At 38.7% G+C, this 22062-nt stretch overlaps 1 protein-coding gene and 1 pseudogene across 2 annotated transcripts in view; one reads left to right on the top strand and one right to left on the bottom strand.

Annotated features, from left to right (window-relative positions):
• The window catches only part of GAB2 (GRB2 associated binding protein 2), a 189801-nt gene that overhangs the window by 118194 nt on the left and 49545 nt on the right, over positions 1-22062 (bottom strand). The window lies entirely within an intron of this gene.
• On the top strand, positions 10848-13183 carry LOC123602187 (annotated as a pseudogene).

Genomic DNA, 22062 nt, shown 5'->3' with positions numbered 1-22062 from the left:
GTGTTGGCCATCTTTAATTGTTCCCTTCAAAGCTTGCCAAACTGATGTCATTCTGGATGCTTTCTATTCTGCTGACCAAGCTAGGCCTTCCTAGAAAAATCTATAGACTGTCCAGTTCTAATCAAGATGTTACATCAAATTCTAAAAGCTCAGAATCCAGGAGATTGGTAGGTAGCTCTCACTGAATAAAAAGGAGTGAGTCACCCCTTTGCTGTGGTTAATACTAGGAACTGGAGACAACCTTTGTCTCTGGCCTACTGGAATAAGATGGGCTAAAAATCAATCACTTTGCATTCAGTGATAAGACATCCTTGTTTTATATCATTTGCATACTGTCTTTCACTGACCCTTATTTTCCTGCTTCCAAATACAATGCTATTTTGTTCAGACATCTACCTGTGCCATTTCCCCCTACAACTTAAAACTCCTTCTTCAAAAGCTAAAATCCTACAAAGCAAAGACACAACAGACAGCCTCTATCTCTTGCATCTGAGTTTTTTACTGGAAAAGTTTTACTGAAGATACAAGGGCTCAATAAGGGATGGGCAGAATTTTAATAGAGATGGGGAAAGGAGTAGAAGCTCCCTTGGAAATGGAGGAAAGAAAGTACTTCCCATGTGACACATACTATGCTAAGTACTTTCACATAAATGATTGATACCTTATAACAGATGACACGGGGAAAGGCAAGTATTATTATTATCATCATCATCTCAAAGTATTTAATCAGTTAAAAAAATTTGCCCAAGACAAAAAGTGTGTGTGTGTGTGTGTGTGTGTGTGTGTGTGTGTGTGTGTTTGCTTGGCTGGCTCAGTTGGTAGAGCGTGTGACTCTTGATCTCAGGGTTGTGAGTTCAAGCCCCATGTTTGGCCTGGAGCCTACTTAAAAAAAAAAAAAAATTGCCCAGGGTTACAGGTCTCAAGCCCAGCTGTAGCTCCAAATCATCTCTCCTCACCAAACTGATAAACAGTGACATGGAGGCAGGAAGGAACAAAACTCATTTAGGGTGGGAACTGAGCCCATATGGTAGGCAAGCATATGGTAGCTTCTGAGCATCTGTTCTTTGGGAGTCACCATTTAAAGAAAAGGGCCCTACTAGTGCTATTAGCTGTAAACACAGTGAAACTGCTGATCATTTTGACAAGGTAAATCAGAAAGAGTGAAGTCTTTTAAGAAACCATCTGTAGTTCTGATATTGATGACTCTAGTTCAGGATCAGGATAGCTACTTCTTTCATCATTTCCTTTTGGCAATATATTTGAATTGAACCTAAATGCTACCTGAGCCTTGACCACAGTGTGTACCAGTGATCTAGCTCAGCATAGCTGAAGGCAATGATTATTCAAGGAACACTACATGGGTACCTCCTGTCACACCTACATTTTGTATGCTATACAAGATTCCCCAGTTATGTCTCGGGGTCTTTTTCCATTTACCAACATTATCCCCTTTCCTATTTCTCTATTCACAGGCTCTAAAATAAGGCCTGAAACACAGCAGTTACCTAACTAAAGTTTACTGAAGAAATACTACATAACAGGCATTCAATAAATGTTTGTTGAGTAAATAAATGAACTAGACACTTCTATTAGAAGAAGTGGATGAGAGATGTTAAATCATAGACTCAAGGTTAGAGTACTGGGGTACAATGTAAAGTAAGTTGGTAAATATAACTTGGAGATGCTAAATGGGCTGGGGGTGCCCTGAATATCAGGCATTGGAACTTGAATTCATTTTATAGGCAACAAGAAAGAGAATACTGAATGTTGCTGAGGACGAAAAAATCGTGGGCATGGTGATAGGGAGGGAGGAGGGTAATACTCAAAATAATTCTAGATGGTCAGACAACAGCCTGAAGATACCAAACAAGAGTTGAAAAGTGAAGTCCTACAAGGGAGAGGGCCAGAAAGAAGGATAGAAAGCAGAATCCTTATCTTTGTTTCACAAAACTTACCTTTTCATGATGATACCAAAGGTCTAATTCCTTCACTACTCTCTCTCTATTGCCACCTTCTAATTTGTCTTGGTTATTCTTCAAGATTTTCTTCCTCTGACCCCACCTTAAAATTTCTGAAGCCAGTTATTATTTAATTAGATAAATATAATGTGTCATAGCCTCAGAACTGTTTTCAAATGTCTCATAATTTCCGTCTTCTGTGGGAGAGAAAGGCCAGTGTAAATATATTGTGTTCTAGCCCCTATGGACAAGATGGACTTCGCCTACTCAATTCTGGTTGGAGCTAAAACAGCTTAAAATGATTTCTCTATCTTCCCTATCGAAGCACAGCAGAAATAAATATAGGGAGTACCTCATTCTGTGGCACATGTAAATAAGGATACTCAGAGAAACAAACATTTCTACCCATAATTTTTCCTTGCCTTCTGCCAAGAGTGACCACTGTCAACTGATCTGCCCAGAACTCCCCACTGTGCCTTTGTGCTTGGGCTCATCCTCACACATTATGTACCCCAATCTTACTCCCCAGATACATTGAAATTATACTCCTCCTTCAAGGACTACCTTCATTGCCACTTCCTCTAGACTGTTTCCTTTGATTTTTAAGTAGAATGCAAAACTTTCTCAACTAAACCCCTTTAACACCTTGTCTGTACCTCTTCTTACAAATCACAAAAAGACCTGTGTTATAGTTTCTTATGAATGTATCCTATATCCCACTTTATTTTTTAAGTTTTTTTTTAACATTTATTTATTTTTGAGAGAGAGTGAGTGAGCCAAGAAGGGGCAGAGAGAGAGGGAGACACAGAATCCGAAGCAGGCTCCAGGCTCCGAGCTGTCAGCACAGAGCCTGATGCAGGGCTCGAACCCACTAACTGTGAGGTGAGATCATGACCTGAGCCGGAGTCTGGTGCTCAACCGACTGAGCCACCCAGGCATTCCCTATATCCCACTTTATTTCTTCCATAAGAAATTAGTTTTGAAGTAAGGGTCTATATCATTTGGACATCCCCCACAGTTTCCAGTATAGCATAGGTACTTAGTCCACATAGGAAGCTCTCAACACTTACAGAAATGAATTAATGAACATATTACTTTAAATGAACATTCATATACAATACTTCAGGGTATGATTATGTCTACTTTACAAATAAGAAAATGAAGGTTTATAAAAGCTAAGTGATTCAGGGGCGCCTTGGTGGCGCAGTCGGTTAAGTGTCCGACTTCAGCCAGGTCACGATCTCGCGGTCCGTGAGTTTGAGCCCCGCGTCGGGCTCTGGGCTGATGGCTCAGAGCCTGGAGCCTGTTTCCGATTCTGTGTCTCCCTCTCTCTCTGCCCCTCCCCCGTTCATGCTCTGTCTCTCTCTGTCCCAAGAATAAATAAACGTTGAAAAAAAAAAAATTAAAAAAAAAAAAAAAAGCTAAGTGATTCAGAAAACAGACCATGCTTTCCACAAAAGCTGAGATAAAAGGCCCAAATAAGAGGATTCAGATTGAATCTGGGGACCTCTTGGATAACAGCTCCTATCTTTTATTGAATTATCAACTGAGAACATAAATTGCTACTTTTGGGGGGAATAAATGTGTCAATATGTATATGAATATCCATAAAAAATCATATAATTTAAACTTGTATGTCTACTTCATAAATCCATCTTAATATCCAGAGATGCAGATAGACTTATGCATGAAGATGACCATCATACTGTTGTTCAAAATAATGAAAGAATCAGTAAAATCTTCTGTTACCCAATTGAAATACTGAAAATATGTTTACTTCTCCTCCCTCCCAGATTCCAAAGACATGACAAAGTAGTACAAGGCTGAATAAATGAATACCTGTGCTTAGGGTGGGAGAGAAGAATAAAGAAAAAGAACAGACCAGAACATTTTTTTAAATGCATTTTATTATTTTTTTAAAGTAATATTTACATTCAATGGGAGGAGTCAAATTCATGACTCTGAATTGACATGTGATTAAGAGTCACATGTACTACTGACTGAGCCAGCCAGGCACCCCTAGACCAGAAATTTTTAACACTTTTCAAAAGATGGGAAGTAGATGGAATTACATTGGTAGATGTGCTACAATGTAGATGTATCTACAGCCCACCCAAGTGAAGGAAGCCCGGTAAAGGAACATGGGGAAAAGATGCATGCAGTAGCCAATGCTGCTTCTTGATAAGGCCTAGAAAGGTATCATGCTGGGAATCAGAGCAGTACTGTTCAAAAGAAATGTAATACAAGCCACATATGTAATTATGAAATTTCTTTTTATGCTTAAAAAGTAAAAAGAAACAGATAGGATTAATTATAATAGCATATCCAAAGTATTATCATTTCAATATATAATCCATGTAAAAATGAGATATTTTATCTTGTCTTTTTGTTCTTTGAAATCTGATTTGTATTTTATACTTACATCATATCTTAATTCAGATGAGCCAGATTTCAAGCTCACTTATAGCTAGTAGCTATTGTAACTGATATCACAGAATCAAAGAATAAGGAGAGCAACGTCAGGAAAAAGAGCAGAAATCAGTGATTAATTGAAGAACTTTCTAAAGAACCAGTTGGGTAGAAACAGTTTAGACACACAAGAACATAGCAAGTTTAACTTCTATGCACTCTTTCTGAAAGATGCTTTCAGGGATGCTTTATGGCAAAGTTAAAAAGGATTCTAAGAAAGAGATGACATAGGGTACAAGAAAGGAGATTTAACCCAGGACTTCAATGAAATGATAGTAGGCTTTGAGATTAAAACAGGAACTCTGTGGACTTAGAGAAGAATGTGTTAAGATGAAAGTTGGGGCAACTGGGTGGCTCAGTCGGTTAAGCAACTGACTTCATCTCAGGTCATGATGTCACGGTTCGTGGGTTTGAGCCCCGCATCGGGCTCTGTGCTGACAGCTCAGAGCCTGGAGCCTGCTTCGGATTCTGTGTTTCCCTCTCTCTCTGCCCCTCCCCCATTTGTGCTATGTCTCTCTCTTTCTCAAAAATAAATAAAATGTAAAAAAAATAATAAAAGATGAAAGTTATTTCCCTAAAACAAACAGTATGATTAAGAAGCCAACTGATGTTAGTCATAAGGTAAAGGCAGATGCTTCTTTCTTCAGCCAGGAAAAAAAGGCACTCTAAAACTCCCAAGAAAACAAAGAACAAAGACAAGGTGTAAATATGAAGCAAAGAAAATATGGCAAGTGATGGAATGTAGAAAGAGAATCTATTTGATCTTGATGTTTGAAATAGTCTCGTTTAAGTGTCATGGGTTTAGTACCAAAGAACTTTATTTTCTTCTTATGGGTCAACTTATGCAATTCTTCTCTGCTGTAAATATTTATATAATTGTGATACTGAAAAGGATATTTATTAGTTTTTAATTCTTAGAATCAATCCCCAGCTGAAACTTAAGACTTCTTTATTTTAGAAATCTGAATGTAAATGTTATTTAGTTACACAATACATCCCTTATGATAGGAATGGACTAATTATCTCATCTTACTTGTTGGAAAGCCAAAATATTCTATATACAGTTAAAGAGAGAAAAATAGAATTTTTGGTGTAAGTGGTAAGCTGCGTAAGATAAGTCTGACTAAGGGGCCTTAATAATACAATGATGCCCCTGTTCTTTATCCAGAAACACTAAGGATCCAATATTCTGGTGCTACAAAGTATTTTAATGGCTGAATCACATTGCAGTCGTTAAATTATCTTCAAAATTTATAACAAGCATTTTAAAACTTATAATGTGAAGTGAGATAAACTATATCCAAAATTATAGACAGTATGAAGCCTGGGCAAATGAAATGAAATTAGAGCTACATTTATACGTATTAGGAGAGATTTACGTTAGAGTTAAATAATCACCAGACTTCTGAGAGGCTTGAGAATCCAGTTGAGGAAACACAAGTGTACAAGGAATAGTCAAGTGTAAGTGCCAGGCACTGGTACTACATCTGATCTATCTCTGTAAACAATCTCCCTTCCCCAACACACCCACAGTTTATACTTACTAAATATTCACAGATTAAGATTCTCAAGACTACTTGAATGCTTTAGGATGGCCAAGGAACCATCCAGCTTGGCAGTGTAGCCAAAGGAGGCTTCCTGGAAGAGGTAAACCCTGAATTGTATCTCAAAGGATGGACAGGTTTGAAATGGTGACTGGGGAGACCCCAGACTCCTTAATGGGTGAAGGGCCAACTCCTCAGACTGAAATGCAAAGAAGACTCCCATGGAAGACAGGAAAATGAGGCTACTTTTACGGTGTGGTAACCAGAAGTTACTGAGAGACACTGGTTTGTCCCCATCCCACCACTGACACAGAGATTCATGTTTTGGAGGCTATATTGCAGAAGATGGAGGTACTCCCAAATGTGTAAACTGAGTTCCCTTCTTCCCATTAACCTATACTTGATCCTGTCTGTATTAGCCAAATAGACTATCTTTTCTCTTCCATTCTTCTCCCAACTTAGGCTTCTGCCCAGAAGATAAGCTTCTCACTAGCAAACACTCAGATGTAGAGTTTGCTTCTAGAGACCCAGGATAATCTACTTGGCAGCCTCAAGGGAAAAAACAGGCAGAATGAATTTAATGCTTCACCTTCCATGGCTGGACTTCGATATAAGACTACCCAGCTTAAACAAAGCAGTATATTTGTTAAGGCATCTTAAATTAGGGCTCCGTACTAAAAAACATCCTTTACAAGTCTCAAACACCCCTTCTTCAGACTATTTATAAGTATCCCATAAAAAGAGTGTTTACTCTTTGGAAAGAGATATAATAGAAGAGGAGAACAGGAAGAGATAATATAAGCACACACAAGTGCCAGACATCGTATAGACATTCTATAACAAATCCATAGAGCACTTGTTATGCCCATTTTACAGGCAAGGAAAAGGAAGTTCAACTTCACAGAGATTGAGTGATTTGCTGCCTATGTAAATACTGGAGCTGGAATTCAAATCTACAAACTTCTTACTTCAAAACTCAGTGCTCTTCCCCCTGTACCATACAGCCTCAGAAAGAAAGAAAGAAAGAAGGAGTGAATTTACCAAAGCTACATTGTTGAAAAGCAAGAACAGAGAGGTACAGCTGTTATCTTCACAAACCCTCCCATATATATATTTTAAAGAAACAAAGTTGTCTTAATAAGTAAGACTCAGACTCTTCTAAAATGACAAAGACAAAGAGCCTTAAGTAGACCTTTCTTTCAAAGGGGAAGGGGGGAATTAAATATCAGAAAGTAAGGGACTTCTCCTCTCACATGAGTCTGTCAGAGCTCAAAGGATATTTTAGGGAAAAGATACTTACCTAGTGTAACCACAGAATCTAAGAGAATTTAGAAGGGGTGGTGGAGAAGAGAGAGGGAGAGAAGGGAGACTGACTCATTATTTGTTTTCCAAATATAAAAACTGAAGCAAAACACAGTGAGACTCAGCTATCCAGCTGGGTGCTCTTAAGGATTAACTGGGTGTGTGGCCAGGCACTTAACTTCATATTTCAGATGGACCGCTGTAAAATGGAAGAAGAACTCATAATAAGGTTTCTTGTCAAGAGAGCACCAAGAGAGTTGTATTTATAGCTTCTGAAATACAGACCTAAGCAAATGGCCTGACATGGAGCCCCGGGCCCTAATTCCAATATACCTGCTATAGTTAATGTCATAAGGTTGTGCTTGGGGATATGAATGTCCTGATAATGGCAGCGTCATCCTGTATTTTTATACCCTTCTCACAGGTTACAACTGGGCTTTTAAAATACAGATTCCAATTCAATATTGAAAACAAAATGCCAGTGTAATAGAGTAGAAAGAATATGGGATTTGGCATTGGGCCATCATGGACTTGAATCTTGGTTGTAAGATTTGAACAAGATACTTAATCTTTCTGAGACTTATTTTCCTCACCATTAAAATGAGGGATAATTACCTTAGAACACTTATTTATTGAAGATTAGAGTTCTTGATACATAAAACACTGTAAAGATAATTTCCATATTAATCCTTACCTCACACCATATACAAAATTTAACTTGAAATGGATCATAGATCTAAGTGTAAAAGCTAAAACTCACAGCTCCTCGAAGAAAAGATAAGAGAAAAATCTTTGTAACTTTGAGGCAGAAAAACAAAAAAAAACATAATCATAAAAGAAAAATAGAGTAAGTAGACCACCAAAATTCAAAGCTTTTGCTCCTCAAATGGCACCATTAAAGAAAACGAAAAGGCAAGCCATACTGAAAGAAAATACATGTTTTCACACACCAACAGAAAAATTACAGCTATTTCTACCTTACAAAAAGCTGGTATCCAGACCATTTAAAAAAACTCTTAGGACTTAGTTAACAAGAAGACAAATGAAACCATATAAAAAATGATCAAAAGCCTTAATCAGAGACTACACAAAAGAAGCTATACAAAAAGCCAGTTAGAACATGAAAAGATGCTAACAATTATTAGACATCAGGAAAAAGTAAATTGAAACCACAGTTATACACTATTACCTGTAAACCCATCAGAAAAACTAAAATTAAAAAGACTGACCATACCAAGTGCTGATGAGAATGCAGAGCAACTGAAAATCACATACTGTTGCTGGGGATGTACAATAGTACAGCCAGTCTGGAAAACAATTTCTTAAAAAGTTTAAGAAACAATTATTCTATGACCCAGCCCATTTGACTCCTGGGTATTTACACAAGAGAAATGAAAACATATATCCGCACAAAAATGTGCAAATAAATGCTCCTATCAGCTTTATTTAAAATAGCCAGAAACTGAAAAAACCCCAATGTCCATCAATAGGTAGTATATCCATACACTGGAATCCTACTCAGTGATAAAAAGGACCTGTGCACCAACATGGACACATCTAAAAAACATTATGCTGAAAGAAGTCAAACCAAAAGTGTGTATATTACATAATTCTATTCACATAAAATGCAAACTCATCTGACAACAGATGAATGCTTGCCTGAGGCTGAAGAAAAAGAAAGGGACAGATTGCAAAGGGACAAGAGAAATTTGGGGGGGACTACGGGAAATGTTCTGTATCTTGACTGTAGTAGTCATTTCATGGGCAGAGCAACTGTCAAACTCACTGAATTTAAACAGATTTATTTTGTGTACGTTATTCCTTAAAGTTGATAAGGAAAAAAATTAATTCACTTTGCCTGTCCTGCCACTAGAATCAAGTTAAAAAGCTACTACTGCCCACTTCTTGGTCACAGGGGAAACAAAAAGCTGTACATAAAAGGGTGGTATTGCAAAAGCCCTGTAATTTAGTATCAACAAAGTGTTTCATTTATTGAATATCAATCAGGTGTTTGGTAACATAAGGCACTTCATATATATTATCTTATTTAATTCTAACAAATTTGACGAGGTAGGCACTATTAGCTCTTTTACAGATGAGGAAACAGGTTCAGAAAATTTAAGAAATTCATCAAAAGCCACCCAGATGTAAATGGTAGAGTTAGATTCAAGGATGGATCTGGATTCAAAACAGTAAGCTTGACTTCAAAGACAATGCTATTATTTCCTACAGTGCTTAGGGCATCCTCAGAAAGGCAGAGAGCCGTGATGGCCCAGAGACAGGAAGTGTTAGTGAAGATTTCCTTTATCAGAACTGGGAAATTCTCTCAAGCAGGGGAGTTTTAGCAGTCTATTTCAAAGGAGACTGGGAGGATGGGAAATGGGGTGCAGCTCTGCTTGTGAGGCCAAAGACAATCCTCTCTCTCGGTTCCAGCATCTGCTGGTATTTTGTTAACTCTTGGCTCCTCCATATTCACCCACCCACTGGTTTCCCAGGGAAAAAAAGCCAAAATATCTTGGCTGAACAGGCGAATGGGTCACAGATGACAGAGGTAAAAAAAAAAAAAAAAAGACATTCTGTAAATATGCTTCTTTTTAAAAGCAAAAACAAACTGCACACTTCCTTGTTCTGCATTTTCCTTATTCTCTTTGAGTTATCCATCTTCTGAAACATTTTCTCGTCTACATTTTCATTCATCACAGTGGAAAAAGTAAGGCAAATGGATCATGCTGGAAGTTTAAATAAATAAATTTACAGTCTTCCTATTTCAGACCAGCTGTAGCCCATCTCCCCTGAAGCCAGGCCAACAAGAAGGTGCCTTGAGCTGCAGAAAATGGGCCTGGAGGGGCGGCTCGGCACTGGGACCAACATTGTGGACAGAGCGTAAAGAGACCTGGGTTCTGGGATTAACTTTGTATAATTAAGTTAGAGACTCTGTCACGTCACTGTCCCTCTCAGAGTCTCAGAAGATTGGACTGAACATGTTTTTCAACTTTTAACAAAGGCCCTCCGTTTATAACCAAAAATAATCTTCCCCCTAAACCCTCAGATTCTCATGCACTTCCTCTTTGAGAATTGCTCTGTTGCCTTTTTATTCCCCCACAGCCAAGCTTCACTTTCTGAAATTTATACTATAAAAACAGGCAACTTCAGTGTACTAGTATATTATAATCCCAGACAAAAACTTTCAAACAGTATATACAAACATATACTGAAATTCTGCCATAATCCTTAGTGTGTGGCATTGAGAACCAGAGATTAGATGCCCTATTGCAAACTGCAGTATTTTTGGTTGTTCTCCATTTCCTCTCCCGATTTAGTTTGAACTGCAATTTTACTAAAGCTCCTTTGCTCCCTTCTTCACACATGGTAAGAAGTCACAGGGACATGTGCTTTTGTGCTCCTTTAACTAGAGCATCCTCCCCCAAACTACACTCTGCCAAATTGTTTCTGGTAAGCAACTTTGCAAAGTAAAAATTCCCTAGACGATCTGGACAGGGTGTGAAAGAAAGACCCACAACCCAGCAGGGGAACTGAAACATTCTCCCCCAGTGTCCACTTCTGTCCTGGGAGGATGGGGGCAGGGAAGTTGCGGAAGAAGCTTTTAAAGGAAGCAAACTTGCAGGACTTCTGCAAACAATTGTGTACTGTATCCAGCTGTTAAATAAGACAACAGTCAGCTCAAAACCAGAGGAGAACAAAGGGGTCTGATCCCTTGCTCCTAAAACAGCAAAGTACTAAGCTTCTGCTTCACATGTTTACAGCTTAGCACCTGTTTCTAGCTTCCAGGTCTGGGGCTCTAAGAAGTGTAAACCTTTATTTTTACATACAAAATATTGTGCAGAACCATAACACAAAAAAATAAATTTGAGCTCTGGGGGATAGAGGACCCGGGGTGGGAGAGCTCTGCCAGCTCAGCTGCCATCATCCCTTTCGTCAGGCAACTCTCTGGACTCCTAGGGCTACAAGGAACACTATTAGGTCTACTGATGTGGGCTGATTCATGTGTGATTGGTAGGCCTACTGATTTGTGGAGTTCACAGATAAAAACATAGATGATCATGCCCTTAATTTGATTCAGTAGGCTAGGGTGGTTGTTCTCAGCATTTTTCTTTCCCCTTATGTCTTCTCCAATGATCTCATTAATTCCCAATGCTTTGTTGATCATTTCTATATGGAAGCGATACACTTCAAATTATACACTTTAAGACATGATCTCTTTACTTAGCAGAGCATCTGAAACATATGGATGGGAAGAGAAAAGCAGGGATCCAGGCATGCAGACAGTCTGGCAGCAGAATCCAAGTGTTTGTTCCCAAAATTCAGGACCAACACTCTAGCTGTCAGAGGACTAGGGAGAGAAAAAGAATAATGGGAATCCCTAAAGAATCAAAGTGCAAGGGAAGGACTTGGCCAAAAGGAACCAGACAAGAGCTCTTCTTAGAATCGGGGGCTAAAGTCAGAGGGGGGCTAGCTTTCAGGCTGACTTCATGTTAATTCCCAAAGGCCTGGATCAAGTTCTTAAATCCTACCCAACCTCATCCCCATTACAAGCAGAACTGTTTCACAGACCTATCCTAAGGTATGAGAGGAGAGAGCCAAGTAAATCTTCACAGCTGAGCATATCCAGGCCCTACTTGTGTCTAGCAAGTTGAAAGCATATCATGAGCAGAAAAGATGCAGAACAGATGTTCCTAATGTTTTCCAGGTCACTCGCAGAGATAGACACAGATCCCTATCAACTCAATAGCCATTTCTCTCTTTGTACCTTGTTACAGAACTATTTTGTTCAGAGAACTGGTAGAGACTTCATGGTCATGGGAAGAAAGGTAAACCCCCTGCCCCTCAGCCCCAGGGGTTGAATCACAACTGGTCTAAAGCAATTATGCAAATCAATTTCCCTTTGCCAGGATTGGACTAGATAGGTGGGCATATAACCTAGTTCTGACCAAAAAAAACGTAAGTTTTCTAAAGGGGAAAGAAGTGCCTGTTTTTCTTGGTAACATGCTTGAGTCAATGACAGAACCCTGAAGCTTCCTCCCTCTTGCTGGGCTACATGAACATCAATGTCCTTGTAATTTACTCAGATTTTCTGTTAAGTGTGACTAAAAGTTTTCCTGACTGACCTGCTGACCCACCTGAGAGAGTAGGCAGCAAGAGTGGTTGCTTAGCCTTAACTGGCCTTAGCTGGTTGACTGCAACTGTGGTGACTGGAGGTCCCAGTACATCGCAGTCCTGTATATTATGTCCTATAATGGAGGGACCATCACAGCCATGCAGGGGGAGAACTGTGTGGTCATTGCTGCCAACAGGCACTTAGGGATCCAGGCCCAGATGGTGACCACAGACTCCCAGAAGATCTTTCCCTGGAAGGTCGGCTATACATAGGCCTGGCCAGACTCGCCACTGAGGTCCAGACTGCTGCCCAGCATCTCAAGTTCCAGCTAAATCTGTATGAGCTGAAGGAAGGCTGGCAGATCAAGCCTTACATCCTCATGAGCACGGTGGACAACCTGTCATATGAGAAACGGTTTGGCCCCTTCTATACAGAGCCATCATCTCTGGATTGGACCCAAAGACCTTTAAGCACTTCATTTGTTCTCTAGACCTCACTGGCCCCATGCTGACTGACGGACTTTGTGGTCAGTGACACCTGCTCTGAACAAACATATGGGATGCATGAGTCCATCTGGGAGCCCACCATGGATCCAGAATACCTGTCTGAAACCATCTCACAAGCCATGATGAATGCTTGGATAGGGATGCAGTGTCAGGAATGGGAGCCACTGTCCACATCATTGAGAAGGACAAAATTACCACCAGGACACTGAAGTCCTGCGTGGACTAACCCTCTGTTCTCAGAGTCTACTTTTTTTTTTTTTTTTTAAATAAAATAGTTGTAATTTCTTTTGGGACACCTGGGTGGTTTAGTCAGTTAAGCATCTGACTCTTGATTTTGGCTCAGGTCATGATCTTAATTTGTGAGTTCAAGCCCCACATGGGGCTCTGCTGACAGTGTGGAGCCTGCTTGGGATTCTCTCTCTCTCCCTCTCTCTCTGCCCCTCCCCAACTTGTGTGCACTCACTCTCTCTTTCTCTCTCAAAATAAATGAACTTAAAAAAAAAAAAAGCTTTTTTTCAAAAACTATGAGACTGAAAGTATAGGCCTTATATCCAATAACCTTTTTTTAATGTTTACTTACTTATTTTGAGAGAGAGAGAGAGAGAGAGAGAAGCAGAGAAAGAGAGAGAAAGAATCCCAAGCATGATCCATGCAGTCAGCACAAAGCCCGATGTAGGGCTCAATCTCACAACCTTGAGATCATGACCTGAGCTGAAATCAAGAGTCAGAAGCTTAACTGATTGAGCCACCCAGACACCCCTCCTGTAACTTTTATCATGTGGATATATGCAATATTTTGTCTTTAACTGTAAGAGATTTACAGGTTTCAGGTCAAGAGTCCTTACTCTATACCAGCAGTTCTCAAAGTGTGCTCCCTGGACCAGCAGCATCAGCATGACCTGGAATTTTAGAAAAATCAGAAAAATAATTTCTCTAGCCAAACCCCAGACCTACTGAATCAGAAATCCTTGTAGTGGAGTCTAGCAATTTATGTTTTATTAAGTCTTCCAAGTGATCTGATTCATGCCAAAGTTTGAGGACAATTGCCCTGAGCTCACCATTAATTTCTATGATGACAAAAATGTTTACATCTGCACTATCCAGTATGGTAGACACTAGCCACGTATGTCTATTGAGCACTTATAATGTAGCAGTGCAGCCAATAGATTTATAATTTTACTTTGTTTTAGTTTATTTAAATTTAAATATCCCTGTGGCTAGTGGTTACTGCAGCTCTAGACAACCATAAAGGATTTTACATTATCAAATGGCTCAATACTAAGTCATAAAATAGGCAGTGGTTCTCAAACTTCAGTATGTATCTCCATCACTAAAGGGTTATAAAACACCAATTATAGGCTCCCACCCCTACAATTTATGGTTCAGTAGGCCTAGCTTGGGGTTTGAGAATTTGCACTTCTTTTTTTGATGTTTATTTTTGAGAAAGAGGGAGACAGCATATGCCAAAGCCAGGGAGGGGTAGAGAGAGAGTGAGAGAAAGAATCCCAAGCAGGCTCCATGTCCAGTGCAGAGCCTGATAAGGGGCTCTATCCCAGGACCACAAAATCACAACCCAAGCCAACATCAAGAGTCAAACTCTCAACCAAATGAGTCACACAGGTGCTCCAAGAATTTGCACTTCTAATAGGCACCTATATGATGCTGATGCTACTGACCCAGGGAACCCACTCTGAGAAGCACTGAAGTAAGCAAAACTTTTTTTTTTTTTGCCTTCTTATAACCTACATAAAAACTACTTTTCCACAATTCTTTTTTTGTTTGTTTTTAAAAGTTTACTCATTGTTGAGAGACAGAAAGACAGAGCACAAGTGGAGGAGGGGCAGAAACAGAGGGAGACACAGAATCCAAAGCAGGCACCAGGCTCTGAGCTGTCAGCACAGAGCCCGACGTGGGCTTGAACTCATGAACCACGAGATCATGACTTGAGCCAAAATTGGATGCTTAACCAACTGAGCCCCCTAGGTGCCCCTACTTTTCTACAATTCTAACCAATGTTTTCCTTTGTGTTAATCAAATTAATATATAAAGGTAAAGTTCCCTGAGAGTAGGAACTGACACCTTCCCATTCTGTATGTCTCATAGTCCATATGAGCTCAGTATCTTGGTTCCAGCAGGTATATGACATCACTGAGAGTATAATGGGCACGCCCCACATCTCCAAACAGGAAGATTTTTGGAAGTGTCTGTCATGTTTCCAAGACCATGATTACTTCCTCATAATCATCAGGAAGCAGGCTATATGTTTCAGAAGAAATGCACAGAAAGGTTAAGTGATCTGCCCAAGGTAATAGGTCTTATTTCTTATTCTTCTGTATTTTAAAGTATTTTCTCATAAGTTGTTTACATCTAAGTAGATTTACAGAAGAGTTTGTATATATATGCATATATATTTTACATATATTACATATGTAATATATATGTAACTTATACATAATATTTTATACATATGTATACAGAGATACTGAAAACTAAAACATTCAAGAATGAAAAAGACTTCTGACACTATAATGGTATGAAAGGCAACAGGCCTAGAAATCTGGATGGGGGCTATACCTTCTCAAATAACACTGCATACAAAACCATCTATGCCAAAGACCTGGCCCATCCAGCAATGCAGCTTTCAAGCATTAATGGGAAAGGCAAGAATCAAGGACAAACACACAGGGGATTTTTCTGAAGGTCAAAAAAGCAACAATAAATACCGTGCCCAGAAAAGCTTTTAAATCTGACCTTTTCTTCTGCTGAAGCCATTCGCCTTCCAGCATCTTCAATCTAATAGACTGAAGTAGGCTGAAATGGCTCTTAGGAGAGAACGGGGCTAGTCTTTTCCTTAATGCTGCCTCTCCACCACTACTCTAGCAGCATTACTGGTAATTACATCATTATACCATAATGGAACACATGCGGTGCAAGTGAAACATCCCAGCAGCTCCCCAGTCAGGGAGAGGGGAAAGAAGCTCCATTCATTGTTCAATTTCTATTAACCCTTCAGGTTCTGGCTTATTCTCAAAGTCAAACCACCCCTAGGACATTTCACAATCTTAAAACACAGATCGTGAAAGCAGAGCATCGTTGAAGATCAGGAATAAAGTTAAATTCATTAGTGTGATGGAAATCCTCTGCTAGAATAGGAATTAGGACACCTGGGTATAGGTCTGGCTTTGCTATGAACACCTTATGTGACCTTGGGGAAATCATTTGCATCTTTTAGGTTTCAGTTTCTCATCTATAAAGAATAGCAAAGCTCCCAGGCAGAAGATCCCAAAAGGTCCTTGTAGGCAATCTGGGACTGGACCAAAAGATCACAAGGGTTCCTTCAGTTCTAACATTCTATTATCTAAAAAGACTCTATGAATAGGGGAGACAGGAGTGGAGTAAAATTCGAAAGGTCAACTCTGGTCTTCAAGCAGTTAATCTGATGAGGATTTTTGCCTCTACTCCGACCCATATATCAGTGTCAGATCATCTTCATCAAAATCCATAGCAACTTCTCATAAGACCAAACTCTGAACTCATTAACAGATCACAGAGAGTCTCCCCAAATAGAGAAAGGACATAGCAGTACATGCTATACTTGGACAGAACCAAAGTTCTAACTGTCACAGACTCCTTCTATGAACCTGAGTCCGTCACCTAACCTTGGCCAACTCATCTTCAAGACACAGTGGCAGAGGAGAGAGGTTAGAATGAAAGCTTTTCACTCAGTCTGTGATTTTGATATCTTTGTAAAAGTTTCAAATGCCACCACTGGATATTGGGGCATGCAGGGGTGGGTGGAGTTTGGCACAAAAAGCACACTAAGAATGCCAAATCCTACAAGCAAGAGATGAGTTTTCTTATGATATTCTAAAGGTTTACTCATAGATAAGGAAAAAATTACCTACCAGACTTCCAGGGAAGAGCAAAAACATATAAAACTATATATTAATTTGCCACATATCTCAGAATTTTCTTTATATAGTGGCCTAACAGAAAGAATGTAAAAAATGTGTTCTCTGCAGTTGTCTTCTGGTCTTCATATAGAAGGTATAAGACTTTGGTTTCCAGGAGTAAGGTGGTTAGATCCTCTTAATTAACCCTCCCAAAGAAAACAATTTAAAAAGCTACATAAGGGTGCCTGGGTGGCTCAGTCAGTTGAGCGTCTGATTCTCATGATCCCAGAGTTGTGGGATCAAGCCCCATGTCGGGCTCCACAGTGAACGTGGAGCCTGCTTAAGATTCTTTTTTGCTCTCTCTCTCTCTCTCTCTCTCTCTCTCTCCCTCCCTCCCTCCCCAACTCTTTCCCCTGTTTGCATGCTCTCTCTCTAAAATAAATTAATAAAAATGATAAATAAAAAGCTAAATAAAATATTCCTAAAAAAATAATTTTTAAAATGCATCATGCTGAACTGTGAAGTAAGGAATGTACACAGAACAAAAATCAAATGAAACGAAAGCAGACAGAAACAACCCAAATGTCCATCAGCAATGAAAGGACAAAGAAAATATGGTTTATTCATATATTGGATTATTCAGCCACATTAAAAAGGAAGTTCTGGTACACACTACAACATGGATGAACTTGGAAAACATTATACTAAGTGACACAAGCCAGACATTAAAGGGCAAATTCCCTATGATTCCACTTATATGGAGTACCTCGAGTAGTCAAAATCATACAGACCAAAAGCAGAATAGGGTTTTCCAGTGGTTGGGATAGGGGTGTGCAATGATTGCTTGGGTGTGGGTAATAGAAGGTAAAGCTCAGGGCTCACAATCATATATGAAGCCCCTTATACACTTGGGATACCAAGGGACTATACCTTTGGTGCATAGATGAATCACAAATAAACCTGTAGCCCTGAAAGAGACCATAAAGAAACTGTCTTCTTTTAACCAGTAGAGAAGGAAAAATGTCTCTTAGAATCTCTAACTAAAAGCTGGCTCTAGTGAAGGTTTGTGACCAAATCCATGCAATCTTTTTTTTTTTTTTAATGTTTATTTATTTTTGAGAGAGACAGAGAGAGAGTGTGAGTGAGGGAGGGGCAAAGAGGGAGGGAGACAGAGAATCCCAAGCAGCCTCCACACCATCAGCGCAGAGCCTGATGTGGGGCTTGAACTCATGAATCCAATCATGAGATCATGACCTGGGCAGAAACCAAGAGTCAGATGCTTAACTGACGTGCCCCCAAATCCATGCAATCTTAAGTGAAGATCTAAAAGTAGTCCAGTTAGTTATGTCTTCAGACTATTGGTGGAAGCAACTCCTCATCCTTTCTGGTGGAATAAAAGCTTAACTCAGGTCTCACATACTTTCTACAGGTAAAGTCTTAAGAAACATTAGACCTTAAAAACAAAACACAAAACACACACCCAGAAATAAGCCACATGAATGAGAATCAGGAAAAACAGACAGTAAAATCAGATCCTCAAAGACTTCAGATATTGGAATTAGATACACAATATAACAGGTTTATGAATATTATATTCTAATATTTAAAAGAGAGGCTTGCCAAAAATTAGCAAGGAACAAGAGAGTATAAAAAACAAAAACAAAACACAAGTGCATTTGAAAACAAACCAAACAGAACTTCCTGAAATGAAATTATAATTAGAATGAAAAAGTCAATGGCCAGGTTAAACAGCAGATTAGACACAGCTAAAACAAAACAAAACAAAACAAAACAACAAAACAATGAACTGGAAGAGTGATCCAAAAAAATTCCATAGAATGTGACTAAGAAATAAAGACATGAAAAATATGAGAGTTTAAGAGACATGGATGATATAGTAAAAGGGTCTAATCTTTTTTTTTTTTTTTTTTTTGTAACGTTTATTTATTTTTGAGACAGAGAGAGACAGAGCATGAACGGGGGAGGGGCAGAGAGAGAGGGAGACACAGAATCGGAAACAGGCTCCAGGCTCTGAGCCATCAGCCCAGAGCCTGACGCGGGGCTCGAACTCACGGACCGCGAGATCGTGACCTGAGCTGAAGTCGGACGCTTAACCAACTGAGCCACCCAGGCGCCCCATGGGTCTAATCTTTTAACTGAAGTTCAAGAATGAGTTAAAGAGGATGGAGGAAGGCATTATTCAAATAGCTAACAGCTGAGAATTTTCCCAGAATCACTGATAGAACACCAATCTTCATATCCAGGAAGCTGAACAAATGTCAAGCAAGATAAATAGAAATAAGCAACATATTGTAATGAAACTTAAGAACACCAAAGACAAAAATTAAGATATTAAAAGAGAAGCAGAGATCACCTACAAAAGAACAGCATTAGACTATCAGCTGACTTTTCAACAGCAAGATCCAGAAGACCACAGAGTAATATTTTCAATGTGTGAAAAAAAAAAAGAAATGTCAAGAGAATGAAAAGACAAACCACAGACAGGGAGAAAATATTTTTAACACATGCATCTGATAAATACACAAAGGAACTCTTAAAACTCAACAATAACCCACAATCATATTGTCAGTTAATCTTTTAACTAAGGAGGAAAGAATATGCAATGGGAAAAACACAGTCTCTTCAACAAATGTTGTTGGGAAAACTGGACAGCTACATGCGAAAGAATGAAACTGGACCACTTTATTACACCATACACATAAATAAACTCAAAATGGATTAAGGACCTAAATATGAGACCTGAAATCATAAAAATCCTAGAAGAGAGCACAGGCATAACTTCTCTGACAGTGGTCGTAGCAATATCTTTCTAGATATTTCTCCTGAAGGCAAGGGAAATAAAAACAAAAGTAAACTATTGGGACTACATCCAAATAAAAGGTTTCTGCACCAAAAAGGGGGAAAAAAGATCCACACTGAGACACGTTAAAATCAAACTGTCAAAAGACAAAGTAAGAGAGACTCATTGTATACAAAGAATCTTCAAAATTATTAATAGCTGATTTCTCATCAGAAATCATGGAGGCCAGAAGGCAGTGAAATGATATATTTAAAGTAGTGAAAGAAAAAAAAATGTCATACAAGAATTCAATATCTGGCAATAACTAACAAAACTAAAAGATAAACTGCTGAATGGGAGAAGACATTTACAAATGACATATCCAAAAAAGGGTTAGTATCCAAAATATATAAAGAACTCATACAACTCAACACCCAAAACCAAACAATCCAATTAAAAAATGGGCAGAAGACATGAACAGACATTTCTCTAAAGAAGAGAGATAGATGGCCAACAGACACAGGAAAAGATGCTCAACATCACTCATCATTAGGGAAATACAAATCAAAACTACGAGATATTGCTGCACACCTGTCAGATGGCTAAAATCAAAAACATGACAAACAAGTGTTAGTGAAGATGTGGAGAAAAAGGAACCCTCTTGCACTACTGGTGGAAATACAAACTGGTGCAGCCACTGTGGAAAACAGTATGGAGGTTCTTTAAGAAATTAAAAATAGAACTACCCTATGATCCAGTAATCTCACTACTGGCTATTTACTCAAAGAGTACAAAGGTACTGATTCAAAAGGATACATGCACCCTTATATGTATTGCAGCATTATTTACAAGAGCCAAATTATGGAAACAGCCAAGGGTCCATTGATAAATGAATGGATAAAAGAGATGTGATATATATTTCTCACATATAATTACAAATATATATCATAAAAAATTATATATATATCATAAAAAGAATGAAATCTTGCCACTTGCACCAACATGGATGGAGCTAGAGAGTATAATGCTAACACAAGTAAGTCCGCCAGAGAAAAGACAAATACCATGTGATTTCACTTATATGTAGAATTTAAGAAACAAAACAAACAAGCAAAGAGGGGGGAAAAAAGAGACAGAGAGAGGTGAACCAAGAAGCACACACTTAACTATAGAGAACAAACTGATGGTTACCAGAAAGGTGGCAGGTGGGGAATGGGGTGAAATAGGTGAAGGGGATTAAAGAGTACATTTATCATGATGAGCACCGAATAATGTACAGAATTGTTGAATCACTGTATTGTACACCTGAAACTAATACAGCACTGTAGGTTAACTAGACTGAAATTAAAATAAAAAACTTAATAAAATAAAAATAAAATCAGAAACCCCCTCAACAATAAGGAAATAAATATCCTGATTTAAAAAATGGGCCAAAGACCTTAACACATACCTCACTAAAGAAGATAAACAAATGGCAAATAAGCATATGAAAAGATGCTGCATGTTATATGCCATCAGGGAAATGCAAATTAAAACAATAAGAAAGCATTACACACCTACTATAATAGCCAAAATCCAGAACACTGACAACACCAAATGCTGGTGGGGTGGTGCCAACAGGAATTCTGATGATGGGGAATGCAAAATGGTACAGCTGTTTTGGAAAACAATTTGGTGGTTTCTTATGAAACAAACATACTCTTAGTATATGATCCAGTTATCATGCTCCTTGGAATTTACCCAAAGGAGATGAAAACTTATGTCTATATAAAAAATTTCACACTGATATTCATAGCAGCTTTATTCATGACTGTCCAAACCTGGAAGCAACCACAATGTCAAAAGGTGGATGGATAAACTATGGTACAGACAGCGAAATATTATTCAGCACTAAAAAGACACAAACTATTCCAAACACAGGAGAAATGATAATTATGTGACAAGATAGAGGTGTTAGCCATTGCTATGGCAATTATATGTACATTTACTGCAAATAAATGTATTAAATCACTATGTTGAACACCTTCAACTTATACAATGTTATGTCAAATATAACTCAATAAAAAAAATAAACTATCAAAAGCCATGAAAATACATAGAGGGATCTTAAATGGATATTACAAAGTGAAAGAAGCCAATCTGAAAAGGCTACAAACTATATGATTTCAACAAATGACATTCTGGAGAAAACAAAACTATGGAGATAGTAAAGAGATCAATGGTTGCCAGAGGTTAGGGGACAGGGGAAGAGATGAATAGGAGAAGCACAGAGAATTCTCAGGGTAGTGAAAATATTCTGTAGGATATCATAATGACGGATGCATGTCATGATACATCTGTTCAAACCCACAGAATGTACAACACCAAGAGTGTGTACATAATATATACTATGTAATTTTGTGTGATTATATTAATGCAGGTGCAGCAATTTTAAAAAATGCACCATTCTGATGAGGGATGATGATAACAGGGGA

This window comes from Leopardus geoffroyi, chromosome D1, assembly GCF_018350155.1.
Source record: "Leopardus geoffroyi isolate Oge1 chromosome D1, O.geoffroyi_Oge1_pat1.0, whole genome shotgun sequence".
In the NCBI taxonomy this organism is placed as follows: Eukaryota; Metazoa; Chordata; class Mammalia; order Carnivora; family Felidae; genus Leopardus; species Leopardus geoffroyi.
This window is presented reverse-complemented; position numbering and strand designations above follow the sequence as displayed.